The sequence below is a fragment of the Rhodnius prolixus genome, unplaced genomic scaffold, assembly GCF_049639745.1.
Source record: "Rhodnius prolixus isolate KJV_2025 unplaced genomic scaffold, Rpr scaffold_3, whole genome shotgun sequence".
Classification (NCBI taxonomy): domain Eukaryota; kingdom Metazoa; phylum Arthropoda; class Insecta; order Hemiptera; family Reduviidae; genus Rhodnius; species Rhodnius prolixus.
The window spans coordinates 22,370,710-22,384,548 of NW_027411603.1; the positions used below are offsets into that span (position 1 = coordinate 22,370,710).

The window sequence follows — 13,839 nt, forward strand, 5'->3', positions numbered from 1 at the left end:
TTTTGAGATCATTTTACTACGTATCGAGATTTGTAATTAGTATCATATAATTTTGGACTCGGAAAAGCTACGATGTTCGTTTAAGTTTTAATCGTCAGCTGTCGTCACAATCTATCGATTTTATATAAAACATTAGTGTAAAATAGTGACAATGAATAAAATAAAGGTATTAGAATAAAAAAATATTATCAAATGTCGGCCTATACGCATCGAAAAGCCAAAACCAAATACAGAGATCGTATACGGTTGGAAAGGGCTTCTCAAGACTGATCGTAATAGAGTTAACATTGACATTTCGGAAATTTATTTGGAAATGAAAGAGGCAAAAGCTGGTGATGTCTGTCTAGTAAACGAAAAAGGCCAATGGCATCTTCAAATTCGTACTCGGGTGTGTGTATATCCATTCGGGCACAGCGTTAGCAGAAATTAAACTCTTTATGTTACGATCGTTGTTAAAATATTCCAAAATCATCTCTAAAATTATACCCGATTACAAGCCTGATCTTACTACACCAATTATGATAGTTGGAGACTTTAATGTTGATGTCTCACAAAATCGCTCATTGCCCGACTTCATGCTCAGCGAATTCAATTTGTCTTATATTGAAACTTCTCCAACAACGTTAGGTGATACCTATATTGATTTAACGTTTGCCAGAAATCTCTATGTTTCTTGTATGCCATTTGTGTCGTACTTTTCGTATCACAGACCTATAATTAATAAGGTTGTAATACAGTAATTATTTGTTTCCTTGATTTCATCCTAAATACATAAATAAAAATATTTTATATAAAAAATATAACCCGTTATGTAAACGTATTCACGTACAACACACGGCCGTGTCCATGACACAGTTACAGTTTTTGTTTTAACTTATGGCTTATTAACGATTTTTTTGTTTTTCTTTTTTAAACTTGGTAGAAACATTGCTCACAACTTTAATTTGAAATAATATTCCATGAAAGTTCAAATAAAGCACTTTAAGGGAGACGTAATGGGGGGTTTAGAGGTAAGCTTCTAAATTGCCACTTCAATTTAATTTACGGGCATATCACTCACATATCTAATTAAGAAAAGTGAAATGAGTTTTGTTAAAATTTCGTGTAAAGAAATTCCTTATCAGCAAATGTCATTTTAGAGAACAAATCTTTAATTTATTTAATAAATTAAGTTTACAGGTTTCACTGATTCTATAACCTTCGTATTTATTGGTACCGTCTACTATAGATAAATGTTTTTAGAGAAGAAATTGGTGCCTATAAATAAATATTTGTATAAAGTACCGAGCTTTTCCTTTCTATCTCTTATTTATCGGGGGAATATCATTATTATAACCTTAAGATCTTCTACTGCTTCATTCAGCACATAGCGGTGAAGTACTATTATTGATTTTGTGCACACATGAGCCGAAGGGACGAATGCGAATGAGTGGCCAAGAAGGCAAGGATATAAAGATGGAGTGTGGTTAAAGATAAATAATTGTAAATAGTTTGTGTTAGAATTTAGTTTACACAATTCGTATTAGTGAATACAGGTTATACAGACTGGATTGGTTAAAGCCGATATCAAAAAGTATTAACAAAAAAGTACGCCGGTTTAATTCTAAAACCCACCAGCGAGAGAGCTGTTCTATTTCTCTTATAATTCAATCATTTTTTTTTGTTTTCTTTGACTGCAAATTAACAAAAGATTTCCCTTTAATTGCCATTTGATTGCTTACTCATCTTGTTCATGTAATTTGTTATCGTTGTTACTGTAAACAGTGAAATCTCTATTTTAATTCAGTCAGTTTATAGTCAGGTTGTGAACTGTACTCACCTCTTCGTATTGTGTTTTTCTTTTCCTGATTTATCTCTAAATCAAAATTGTAGAATACTTTTTTTTATTAGTTGATTCTCAGTTAGTTAACCCTGACTTATATTTTAACAATTTTCTATTTCCTTGGTCTATATTCATGAAAGAAAGGATTACAATAGGGAAGGGATCGTGCATTTTGTTGTTATAAAAACAAAAAATCAATTAAATAATAAAAAGCCGTGAATCCAAGACCAAAACATGAATCCGTAGAATCTCAGTTTTAGAGAATAGAGAATCAGCCCTCAAGATTGTAAACATTACCTATGTAGTTTCTCACGCGAGACTTATTTCCTTGCGTTACGGTTTGAGGTGAATTGTGGGTAGAGGGGCAAAAAACAAAATTTTTTTTTGAACAAAATAGGGCCCTCACATAGATTCATATATATATATTTTTTTCCTAGATCTTTTGTAGTCTCTGTTGGCAGCTCAATTTGCTAAAAGATATTAACAACCGTGATTCGTCTTGCTTGCCCTCTCATTCCACTTTACGGTGTATTGGTGGCTGTAGGCATTGCCGCTAGTTCAGCAAAGTGAGTCCTCCTTAGTGCTTGGCCCTCTAGGGCGGCAAGCTAAACGCAAGTGCTTCTCTTTTTCCTTTTTTTTTTTTTTTGTTTAAGGGATGGAGGATTGGTTTAGTTTATAGGGGGTAAGAAGATGAAGGACTAAGATGGAGAAGAGGGCATTTTTCGATTAGGTTTTTAGGTTGTTTTGTTGCATAGGTGAAGAGCGGGGTGAAGCGGATAGGCTAGGAGAGGTCCCTCAACCATCATTAATCAGCCATGGCACAAACACGTCGGGGCCGCATAGAAAATAAGAAACTGGTACGGCAGAGTGCAAGCAAGGAGAGTTGAGTGGGAGATGGACGAAGACGTAGAAGGCAGCGGTGTGTCTATGTGTGTGTGTGTGTGTGTGTGCCCGAACGGGGAAGAAAACTGAGTGTAGACGGCGAACTGGCGAGGGTGCAACTCCAAGGGGGCCTCGGCTGTCAGATATAAAAAGCCTCACGGCTATGCCACAAAACAGACTACTCGCCGACGTATGGAGAGGCACAGGAGAGACATAGATAGCTTTTTAAAAAGTTTGCGATAATCTACTCTTCTATTTATTTATATTTCTTTTGCTTCCACTCTTATTCAGAAAAACCAAAAAGAAATCATGCTGAATTTCCATTCAGAGTTTTCGCTGGAGATATCCCCCTGAGTTAGGAAAAGTGGTTATTACGAAATGGTCTCTCTCTTGATACCAAAGTAACATAAATACGAAATTTCGCACAACGTTCAAATTTGCTATTTCCGTTTGTTACCTACAATATTTACAAGCCCTTGTCCGCGGCCAGCTACAGAGGAGACGGGGTGGATCAAGAAGTGAACTAAAATGAAATAAGTTAATATAATAATGGGATTAGAAATTAAATAATGAATATTTTGAGCGCCACGCTGTTTAAAGTAATAGTAAAAGTAAAGTAAAGTAATCACCTATTTTTTCAGGCAGGGCTTAACGTCCAACTACCATTTACTAGGTGTCGTGGACGGAGGCGACTAGCAAACGTACTTCACTATTTCTCATTTAACCATTAAATAAAATCCAAGGCCAAGACCGGGAATCTAACCCAGTACCACAATACATATTAGCTTTGCAGGTCTCGCCTCTTAACCCGCTCGGCTACCGTGGCGCCTAACCAACAAGAATAAATATATGAATAAATCACTACTATGAAAACCATTTCCAGGTTTTTAAAATCTTGACCAAAACGGCTCCGGAAGATGGAGGCCGTCAGACATTACTCTAATGAGCCATCACTGTTAATTACACTGTCTTGTTGACCGCATGATGTTAAAGTATAAATCAAATCTGAAACTAAATTTTCGAATTTAAAGAATATTGACTGATTAAAAGTCCCCTCTTTATTGGATAGATTTTTCATTATTTTGAGATTTGCTCGTAAATGAAACCTAAAATTTAATTTGTAACTTCGTACAGTGATTACAAACTTATAAATGTAAAACTTTAATTTGTAATTTACTCCCAATAAATTCGATATAGAATACGTCTAGGAGAGGGGATGAATAGATTCTCTCTAAAGTGTTATTTGTGAGTAATTTATAATCCTGTCTCTTGTGTACTGATTATGGAGGATTATACTTATATTCTGGGATTGAAGGAAATTCCTCAATAAGTGCGGCTTTACTCCATGGGAATTTTCACGAGAATGTAATTGTAATTTTAATTATTGCTTATAAAAGCTTGGGTCTTAAGCAAGAGTTCAATTAAAATGATTTATACATAGCTTAGTCTAAACAAGCTCACAATTTTTTAACACAAAAGTAACTAAATTAATAAAATATACAAGAACAGAAGTTAAAACAAAAATAAGAACTCTTTTCTTACAAAACCGAGGAAACTTATAAATAGAAAAGCAGTGCAATTACCAAAATAATCGAGTACATCTTAGTACAATTCAAAATATTAATAATAATCAAAAATCTTAGTTCATCAATATTCGATTAAGAATTTTTTCAATTTTAAACCATTGATCAGAAATATGTGCAAACTGTTCATCACTGATCACTAGCAAAGATTCCAGTGTATTCTGTAAGAGATATGTAGCGATATACTTGTGTCGGAATGAGGTAAAAGCAGGGCACGTTATTCGGAAGTGCTGTAAATTATCAACTTCGCCAGATTGTCAGAGTTCACAATATTTAAGTCTTTATCCCAGATAGAAATAGGCGAGGAGTTTCTTTAATTGCGAAAAGAATTTGCGTTATTAGCCTTAAATGGTTTATTTGAAAATGAAACTCAAAATGTGGCCCAGGGAAACCCCAGAGCGCTGATATTTCTATAGTAATTAATCAATGAAGAGTTGATAATTCATTCTACATCTTTGGAGATCAACATATTTTTAAAGGACTCTTTCAGTTCAGAGAGACTTTTTCATGGTTCTGACTAATCCAGACATCCTTCGCTTCGATCAACACGAGATAATTTCTCAAATAGGCACACCGATTATAAGGTACAGTATTACAATTTATAAGGTTAACCAATCTATTGTACAATATTACGAAGCTTGGAAATTTGTTCGTCAGATATTGCTAATAGTTACAGTCACCAACCATATTTTCACGAGAATCGCTTAGGATTTTCAGAAAAACTTCGTATATACTTATAAGTTGTACAGTAAAGTAGATTCCCTGAATCGTTTCAATGTTTTGTTTTAACTCAACTTAATAATTTTGATTAGAGTTATTGAAGAAGAACATTAGTGTGTTAGAATCTTTAGTGTAAAATAAGGTCGTGTAATTCCACCAGATATTTCTTTATAAAGTATCTTTGTATAACTTTCAATATAAAATATTCTACGAGCGAAAAAATGGCTAATTGATATCCACAATGAGTAAAGACTTCAGCTTTGGAGTTAAGAAAGCAACTGAGGAGCTGAGCCAGCTCAATTGAATAGATTACGATGAGTACGCTGTGTAACTTGTGGCGATTTACAATTTACATGTAGCTAACAAAATAGTACAGACGTAGAACCTTTAGATTTGGTAAAACATCTTGGGTTTTGGAGGTCATTAACGTCAGGCCAGGTTCTTGGTTGGTAGATTTCAGGTAAAGAACTATTAAATAACCTCCAACTGTCTCCATCGAATGAATGACAGTTAAAAGCAACGAGATATGTTGAATGGATGGCAACCTTGCCTTAAACGAAAGATGTGCGCTGATAGAGTCGTCGTGAATTCATTTTGGAAAAATGGTTAAACCCTTCTTGAAGTAAGATTGTCCCCTGAGGTAAATCAGAGCCCTTTAAAGGTAATGTTTGCTGCGAGATGTAGTGGAGATGAACTTAAGTCCTAAATGTTCTTTTGCAAAGAAAGATGGCGACGAATGCTAAAAGCTGCTAAGTGATTTCTGTTTTTTCCGGTTTCTGGTAGAGAAATATAAAGTTACTCCATGTTTGTCCATTAGCTGAATGGCCGCAAGAATGCATTGAGAATGCTGGAACGGAGTGCATTCTCTTCAACGAAAGACGAATTCTGCTGAAACATGAATTAACCCTTGAAAACTGATAAGATTAACCCCTGAGAAGTGATGCCAAGCCTCTTCAAAAGTAATGTTTGCTGAGAGTGCAGTAGAGATTTAAGACATGTCCTAGTTGTGCTCTTATAAGAAGAGTGAGACTTACGCTGAAAACGCAAGAATGTTAACTACGAAAATATTTAATAAATTATCTTTTATTAACACTTCTTGATAGTATCATTAAAAATGAATTACCAACCCCTAGATGCAATTTAGATGCAATCTAAATCAGAGTTTTGCGTTTTAATTGATGCAAATTATGTTTTCTGCTGTTCAAAAAGAACTTCTAAAATTTAACTAGATACAAATAAATAAAAGATTATTGTGAACGGAAAAACTATTTGAAGTTATCTTTCACTTCATTAGAGATGTAGAAAACAAATAAATGTGAAATATGATGACTGGTGTGGTCCAGTGATCTTGCGGCGAGAGAAGGAAGTTGATTTATGGTTTAGCAGTAACTGCTATACTTCCATTCGGGGTATGCGTGTAACTTGGGTGGATAGGTACGGTGTATGTCCCACAGACCTGGTGAATGAGGGGGCCCTTCCCAAAGGAAATCTCTTGTACTACTTCTCTACACCTCATACCGCTTTTACCAATAAAAACCATAAATTCTGGCCCATCATACAAGCACGCTCAACTCCATGGTTTTATGGTAGACCACGCTAATAACCCAAGAAAGATCTCCGAAGACCTACATCTCTAGTGGCCCCTAGAACGCCGACAACATGATGCATTACCTGTACCATATATTTGGGTTTTCTTTTAATATCTATATAAAAATATAGAGTGTTCAGCCACTTTGTTTAATTTTTACTACTTTCTGGAAGATCAAACTTATTAATTCCAAATTGCAAATAACCTTCATTTTTTTAAAATAGAAATTTATGCACTTTTAATTAATTTCTGTATATCGATTGCAAGGAAGTCAACTATGACGATTAAGTGTACAACATATGTGTTTCTGCTTTAGAGTACTGGAATAATTAACATGTGGTTTGTGTGTTAAGAACATTATTAGTATTCAGAATTGTGTTTAATTTGGTATTTGGTTTTGGGTTTTGGATCCGGAGAGAGAGGCAAAAGGTGGTAAATACCATATTTACTGTTAATTTGTTAGCATTTATTATTCACATAAGTACAAAAATATTTATTGTTTATAGAAACGAGTTATGAGCTGTGAGAGAATACACTTCGTTGCACATTTTCCTGGTGTTTGATCTAGATCCAATACAGGTAGGCCTATGACCTTCAAAAAGCTTCTTTAAAATTTGTTAAAAACCATCAACAGATTCAAATAAATACCCCTAATTTTATTATAAGATTTCCTTTTGTTTATGCTATTCGACGACGTTCAGAGAAAGAGACAATCAATTAAATAGAATTATGTGATATATTTAGAGCTTAACTGTGTGCCTATTCATGTCTTCACATTTGGTATTCATTTAAAATTCATACTAAAAGCCCTAAATTATAAAGATTTCCGTCTGGCCTCTTTAATAGCCAATGAAATAGTTATAAAGAAAATACTGTGATACAAGGACTGGTTGAATTTGGTTAATAAATTGGGATGTGTTTTTAGCGAAATGTTTGTCTCAGTGGAGCAGCTGAAAAAGGAAATGAACGTTATAAGGGAAGGATTTCCAGTTGACTTATAAACAACGAGCCTCCAATGGTATTTACCACAATATTATACAAGAGGCTGTCCCTGGAAGTGGATTATTTGAATCTGGGTCTGGAGAGGTCGCAAATTAGTAGTTTGGTGAAATTGAGGGCTGAAGAACACAATTTAAATTGAGGGAATTTGGGGGAAAATTACAATTGCTCGATGTGTGACCTTAGGGAAGCCGAGGATGTTTTCCACTTCTTGGGACGTTGTAGAATTCTTAAAATGATAAGATTAAGGTTCTTTGGGGGCACAGTCCTTACTGGAAGATGAAATGTTGGGGTATTTGAATGGTGCAAATTGGGCGGTGTTGGCTGGCTTTATAAGAGACGCTCTAGCCTATCATTCCTTTTTGGTTAGCCAATTCAATTACTAATTGGTAGATGGAATGATGGTGTAAAATAAAAATGTCATTTTAAATGGAAAAATTCAGTTAATTTTTTATTATTTTAATTTTTTTGTTTTATTATTTACATTTTTTGTTGCATAGTTTTCAGATGAATGTAAAAGATATGCATCCATACTTGCAATTAGCGCTCCTGACAGACAGCCAATGGCAATGACAGCTATTACTTTTGTAAAATTGGTTTTTGGTAAATTACCTTTGGTTGAAATAAAAGTTTATCTATCTAATTAAACAGGACTCAAAACGTTCGGAATTTGAACAAAATTTGTAAATTAGAACTTCGAGAAAAATATTGTATGTTTCAAAAAGTATTACCCAGAATGCTCCATCGATTAAAGGACGCTAATATAAAATTTAAATTAATTTACTATTGGTGACAACCATAAAAAGGCCCAATTTAATTCTTTAACTTGAAATGAATTCAAATTATAGCATAATTTTTGTAAAATGAAACCAAAAAAAGAAAAGTATTTTAAAACATAGAAATTAAAATACTACGTGACAAAGCCAGCGCCACTATGTGACAAAAGAAGGCGTGACAAGGAAAGCCAGGCGACTAATCCTGGCGTGTCTGGTAGAGCTACACTAGTAATCCCTTGGTCATACAAGCACCCACTTGTTCCGTGAAGAGCATGAAAGCTGAACGTTTAACACAAGGGTCTTGGTGATGGGAAATGTTGATAATATGTGGAAACGTAAAGGACATTCTTCTAACTTCTTCTGTTCAGCTTTTATTTTATAGGTCTTCAAATTTATTATTTATATTTTTTAGTTTGTTACACGGAATTTCGTTTAAACGAATTTATTTATAATTTAGTTTATCGATTATTTGTTACGTTCTCTTACTCTACTAACAAGAGAAGGTTCTGTAATTGTATTGAGTTTCAATGTTAAGATTTCACTCGAAGTATCCATTTTAAGTTCCTCTGGGTACGAAACTGTGATGTTTAGGCCCATCATAGAACGAAAATAGAACATTGCAGAAGTTTAAGATTTAATATTTCCCTTAAATACCTATAGAGAATACCGCAAATGTGCCAAAAATCGCTCTGTAAAGCAACCAACAACCCAACCAAACCACAAACACGATCCTAACAGAACCAAGTACAGAACAGAACTTCCCGAGAATGTTTGGCAGTTTCAAAGTTTTAAGGCTTTGCTAGATAATTTTGGAAATCTTATGGAAAAATTTAATAATAATTGTCAAAGTCGGGACAATTAATAAGGCTTTAGAATCCAGATATAATTTGCATGTAATTTTGTATCTGAGCCACACTTAAAAAGTCTTGTATGTTATGTCTTGGATATTTATGATGCCTGATTGATTACATTTCCGGTAATGTACGGTTATCACTGTTTAATGTTTGGTAAGAATTAAACATGATTATGTTCGTAGTTTGAAAGAAAATATGTGAGTTAGTTTCTTAAAAGATTCGTTCATTCGTTTACTAACCATCAACTTTTCCTAATTAAGCTGAGTTAATTGTGATTTTTCTTTCTCATCCTATTGAAACAATGACTCAGTCACCAAAAATAATTAACACTAACATTCAAATATTACTAATCAATTTTGAACATTTCTAAAGTATAAAAGTATGAAGAATGACAAAATATAGAAGGTTCAAATGAACTATTGCGTAAGATCTCTCTACTGTTAACAAGTCAGAATAGAAGTTAGAATACTTCAACAAGATGTTATATTAATTAACCAAATGAGTAATTGTAAGAAATGGATCGCAACAATAATTACAAACAGCTAAATTAACATTCTTGATTTTTGAAAGCAAACCAAACGAAAATACTTAGATATTAAATAATAAAACTGAGTTAATTAAAAATCTATTCATTTAAAATCAAATCAATTTTGAGTACCATTTGTATTTTTTAAGGTATCCCATCTAGTAAATCAAGATGGCGAGAATTTTGGTGCCCTTTGACGTAAACCAATTTACATGATAGATACATTTTCTAGTCATTATTTTTTCTTTTTCAATGCCACATTGGACAAAAAAAAATATTGATGTTTAAAATACCAAAACTGAGTATAAAAAATTAGATTCTACCAAGTGTAACCCCCTGTGGTAGAGTCCCTGAAGTCTGCACTGCCTTTAGGGAACATTAGGAAAGGCTGTAAAGTAAAGAATTTGGTTCTTCTGGAAGAAAAATAGCATACCACTTAGTTTGGATTTCTAAAATTTTAAATCAGATTTCTTTTTTCCCTTTCATTTGAAGATAAGACAAAGTACATGTTGAGGATGGTACTGTTCCATAAGAAGAGAATTTGCAAATCAATCCCTGTGCCTTCCAGAAGGTTTAAGAATTTAGTTACCTCGCCTCAGCACATAAAAGTATCACTCAGGAGTTCCATAAGAAGGATTATGGCAACAAACAGATGCTACTTTGGCTGATCAAGTTTATGAAAAATAGGAAAATCTTCTCAAACATAGACTATTTTGAAGAAAGATGAACAGATGAATTGGCATTTTCTAGGGAAATTCTCTCAAAAATTCTTGGTTAAGCTCAAGAAGGTTACATGGTGTGCAGAAGAAGTTTACACTCTCGAATAGTGAGGTGGATGAACAGGACGAAGAAACTAACATAGTGAAATGGTGATAATGAAGAAAACGAATCTAACAAGGTTACTGGAAAGAGAGCTGGCCACAACCTAGGAAGTCACCGGAAACGAGACTCAGGATGCTGGAAGGTACTTCTTCTTCTGAGTGTAAAAAAAGGTTCATTATCCCCGGTACACTCCTTTATCCAAAATCGTCTGCTCAAACTCCTTTCCATCCTAGACTGCCATCCTAATCCACTCTGCCGCGACATAGCCTTCTACAGATCCTTCTACAACATATAGACACAAAAGAATCAAACACATACTTTCCTCACTTTCTACACTAGCTGCAGGTTTTTCCTCTCCTTTTTCCCTGCATTCTTTATCCTACATATCTTAACCTTTCTACCAGCACTTGTTATGAAGGTTACAATGTTTTCTACATTGACACTTTGTATATTTATTTTTTGTATTTATTTTTATTGAAATAAAGATTTATTCTATTCTATTCAGAAAAGATTCATCAACGGTTCTAAAGCGCCAAGATGGTAACTTCCTCTTTTCTGAAAGTAAAAACAAGGTATACCATAAACCTTTCTTTCGCGTTACAAGAACCACATTTTCCACAACTAAATTTAGTCAAATTCCCCAAAGTGATTGGCCGCTGACTGCGAGTGTTGTGCAAGAGTTATGTGTTCGTATATTTTAAAGGGTTGGAAATGTGACCAGCTAGAATGTATATGTGATACAGTGAAAGTGTTGCGTGGAGCGGGGAGTGTAGACAGCACACTGGGTGGCGACAGCCCGGCTTGCGGTGAGCCGCCTCTCTCTGTGATCCCAATCAATGTGTCAACCAACCCTTCACACTGTACTCTACACGTTACCATGGCAACACTAACACATACCGCTCATTCACAATGTACATATATACTCCACAAATATACGTATATATGTATAAAATATATATACATGTACATACTAGGTGCCACTCGGTGCTGTCATGTCCGACATAGTATAAATTATTGTATTCTGCTAAAATTTCCAAACCATCTCGTTATATATTTATCACAAGCTAACTATTAATATTTTGAATTTATTTTAGAATAAATAGGAACACCTAGGGGTTTTTTATGGTTGAACCCAAGCTAAAAGTTGTCCAACAATAGGCTTTAAAATATGTAAAAATAATACAGGGTATGCACCTTATTTATAAAATTCCTTCTCCAAGATAATACTAATCGCCTAACTCTCTTTGAACTTGAACTGTACCGTACTGCAAAGCGTTCCAATCTCAACCGCATCCAATCCATTCAATCGAGAATCCTAAGCTCAATCCTAAAAGCTCCTTTCTACGTAAGCAATCACACCATCCACACTGACCTAAAAATCCCTTTAGTCCTTGACCTAGCCAAATCCCGTTATACCAAATTTCATTCCAAACTTTCCCAACACTTCAACCCTCTCGTAAACAATCTATCCCAAACTACTCTTCCCTCAAATCCTCGCCGAAGACTGAAACGTCGATGGCCTCGCGATCACCTGATCGCATGATAAAAAAGGACATCCTTCGAATTCACTTCAACGGCATCTTGTGTTAGCCAACTCCTGATGGTTATCGTTGGATGGCCCTCATTCAAATCTTTCAAACCATTTTTACTTATATATTTGTAATCTGATTTACTTGTTGCCAATAGGAAGTTGTAAATTAAATAAAGAGAGTTTTAAAAAAAAAAAAACTCTCTTTCATGGGTATTGAAACATGAACCTTCCGATTTCTTCATTCTAAATTTCATTCTTCAAATCTTAAAGTAGAAACTAAGTTTAGATTAGATTTCTTGTGGAGTGTCAGTCAGTTCAATCAGTTCCATCCCAATCCAGAGGGATCAGCTGCAGCATCTTCTAGTCAAAGTATCCTTCCAGGACAGTCTTTTCTTTTTGATTAGATTTAAGACCCTAGAAAAAGACTTCTGGGTAATGTTTGAAGGGCCGGGGCATTCTTACTTTTCTAAAGTGCTAAACTCTCGGCCATACCCACCCGTTTACACTGGCAAAAAATATTCAATACGTGTGAGGTGCTGTTTCTTCTTCTTTCAGAGTCAAACATTCACAGGCTTTCCGTTGGTAGGCCTAGGCAATGCATGTATTTACTCATTGTGCAGTTGGTCCCGCCAAAGGATCTATTATCTTTCCTAATGTTCTGCTGTCATTATTTAATTGTTTAGGTGGATCTACGGATTAAGTTCAAAAAACAAAACACTCAGCTTCTCTTTAAACAACTTAACTGATTTTTTTCTAAGCTCGTTAATTAAAAAAACTTTGCATCCCACAAATTCTGTTTTAATAAATAAAGCTGATTCATTGATGATGTTTCTTTTCACTCTGTTGGCATTTCCTTCTTATATCGCCCTCATAGTTGTCTTGGATAACTTCCCTTGCAAACACCCTACATCTAATCCATACTAACACTCCACTAGGGTTCATATACAACCACACCATCTAAAGGGTGGACTAACATGTACATGATGTAATTGGCTGACTCAGACTTGAAGGGATAACATCTCTTATTCCTAATACAACTGAGTGGTGTATGTTTACCCTCTAGCTCCATGAATACATTGTTTGTAACATTATCTGATTGGCGAACTCTTCTTCCTTGATATAGCTGACATTAAAGAATCGATTGAAACTTCGCTACAAACAGAGTTCTTGTAATTTTGCCATGAACTTTTACTGTTCTAAACGAATTTTTTTTTTCTTTTGTTCTTAGCTTATTTACGGTCAGAAATCAGGTGCTACTGTTTAGTAGATCTAAAGAAGGCTTCCCACTTTTAATAATTTTCAAATCCATCCATTAAAAAATCCCAATTACTCAGTAAAATCCATCAAAACCAACTAATCATGATTTAACTGCTCTCCTTTAGTTTTTCTTCAAAACATTTGTGTCCACTCTAATTTCATTTTTTATATATTTAATTCTATATCCAAACTTGCAGGCTAAATTGCACTACTCGTATCTACTGGCAACTTGTTCAGCAACATTTCCTAGTCTAACGTATCCTATGTTGATAGAAACTTCTGTGTTACTAGTTTAAAATCTCCTCCTTGTTTTACTATTTTTAAAATGCGGTTCACGAAGAAAACTTTAAAACCTTTCTGAAGTAAGTCATGACTATGAGTTGTGATTTGATTTGATGGAATCACGAACTTCTGAAACAATTTCCAAAACCCCTCTTTTGATATACTGATGGAGCAGGAGTTGGTGAGCAAGTCAACCT

The 13,839-nt window shown here is 34.5% G+C and overlaps 1 long non-coding RNA gene across 1 annotated transcript; it reads left to right on the forward strand.

Annotated features, from left to right (window-relative positions):
- The first annotated feature begins 6,940 nt into the window (after positions 1-6,940).
- Positions 6,941-8,342, forward strand: LOC141452240 (uncharacterized). Its single transcript, XR_012457279.1, has 3 exons — positions 6,941-7,024; positions 7,102-7,174; positions 8,095-8,342. It is a non-coding gene; the product is annotated as an uncharacterized lncRNA (long non-coding RNA).
- The last annotated feature ends 5,497 nt before the right edge of the window (positions 8,343-13,839 follow it).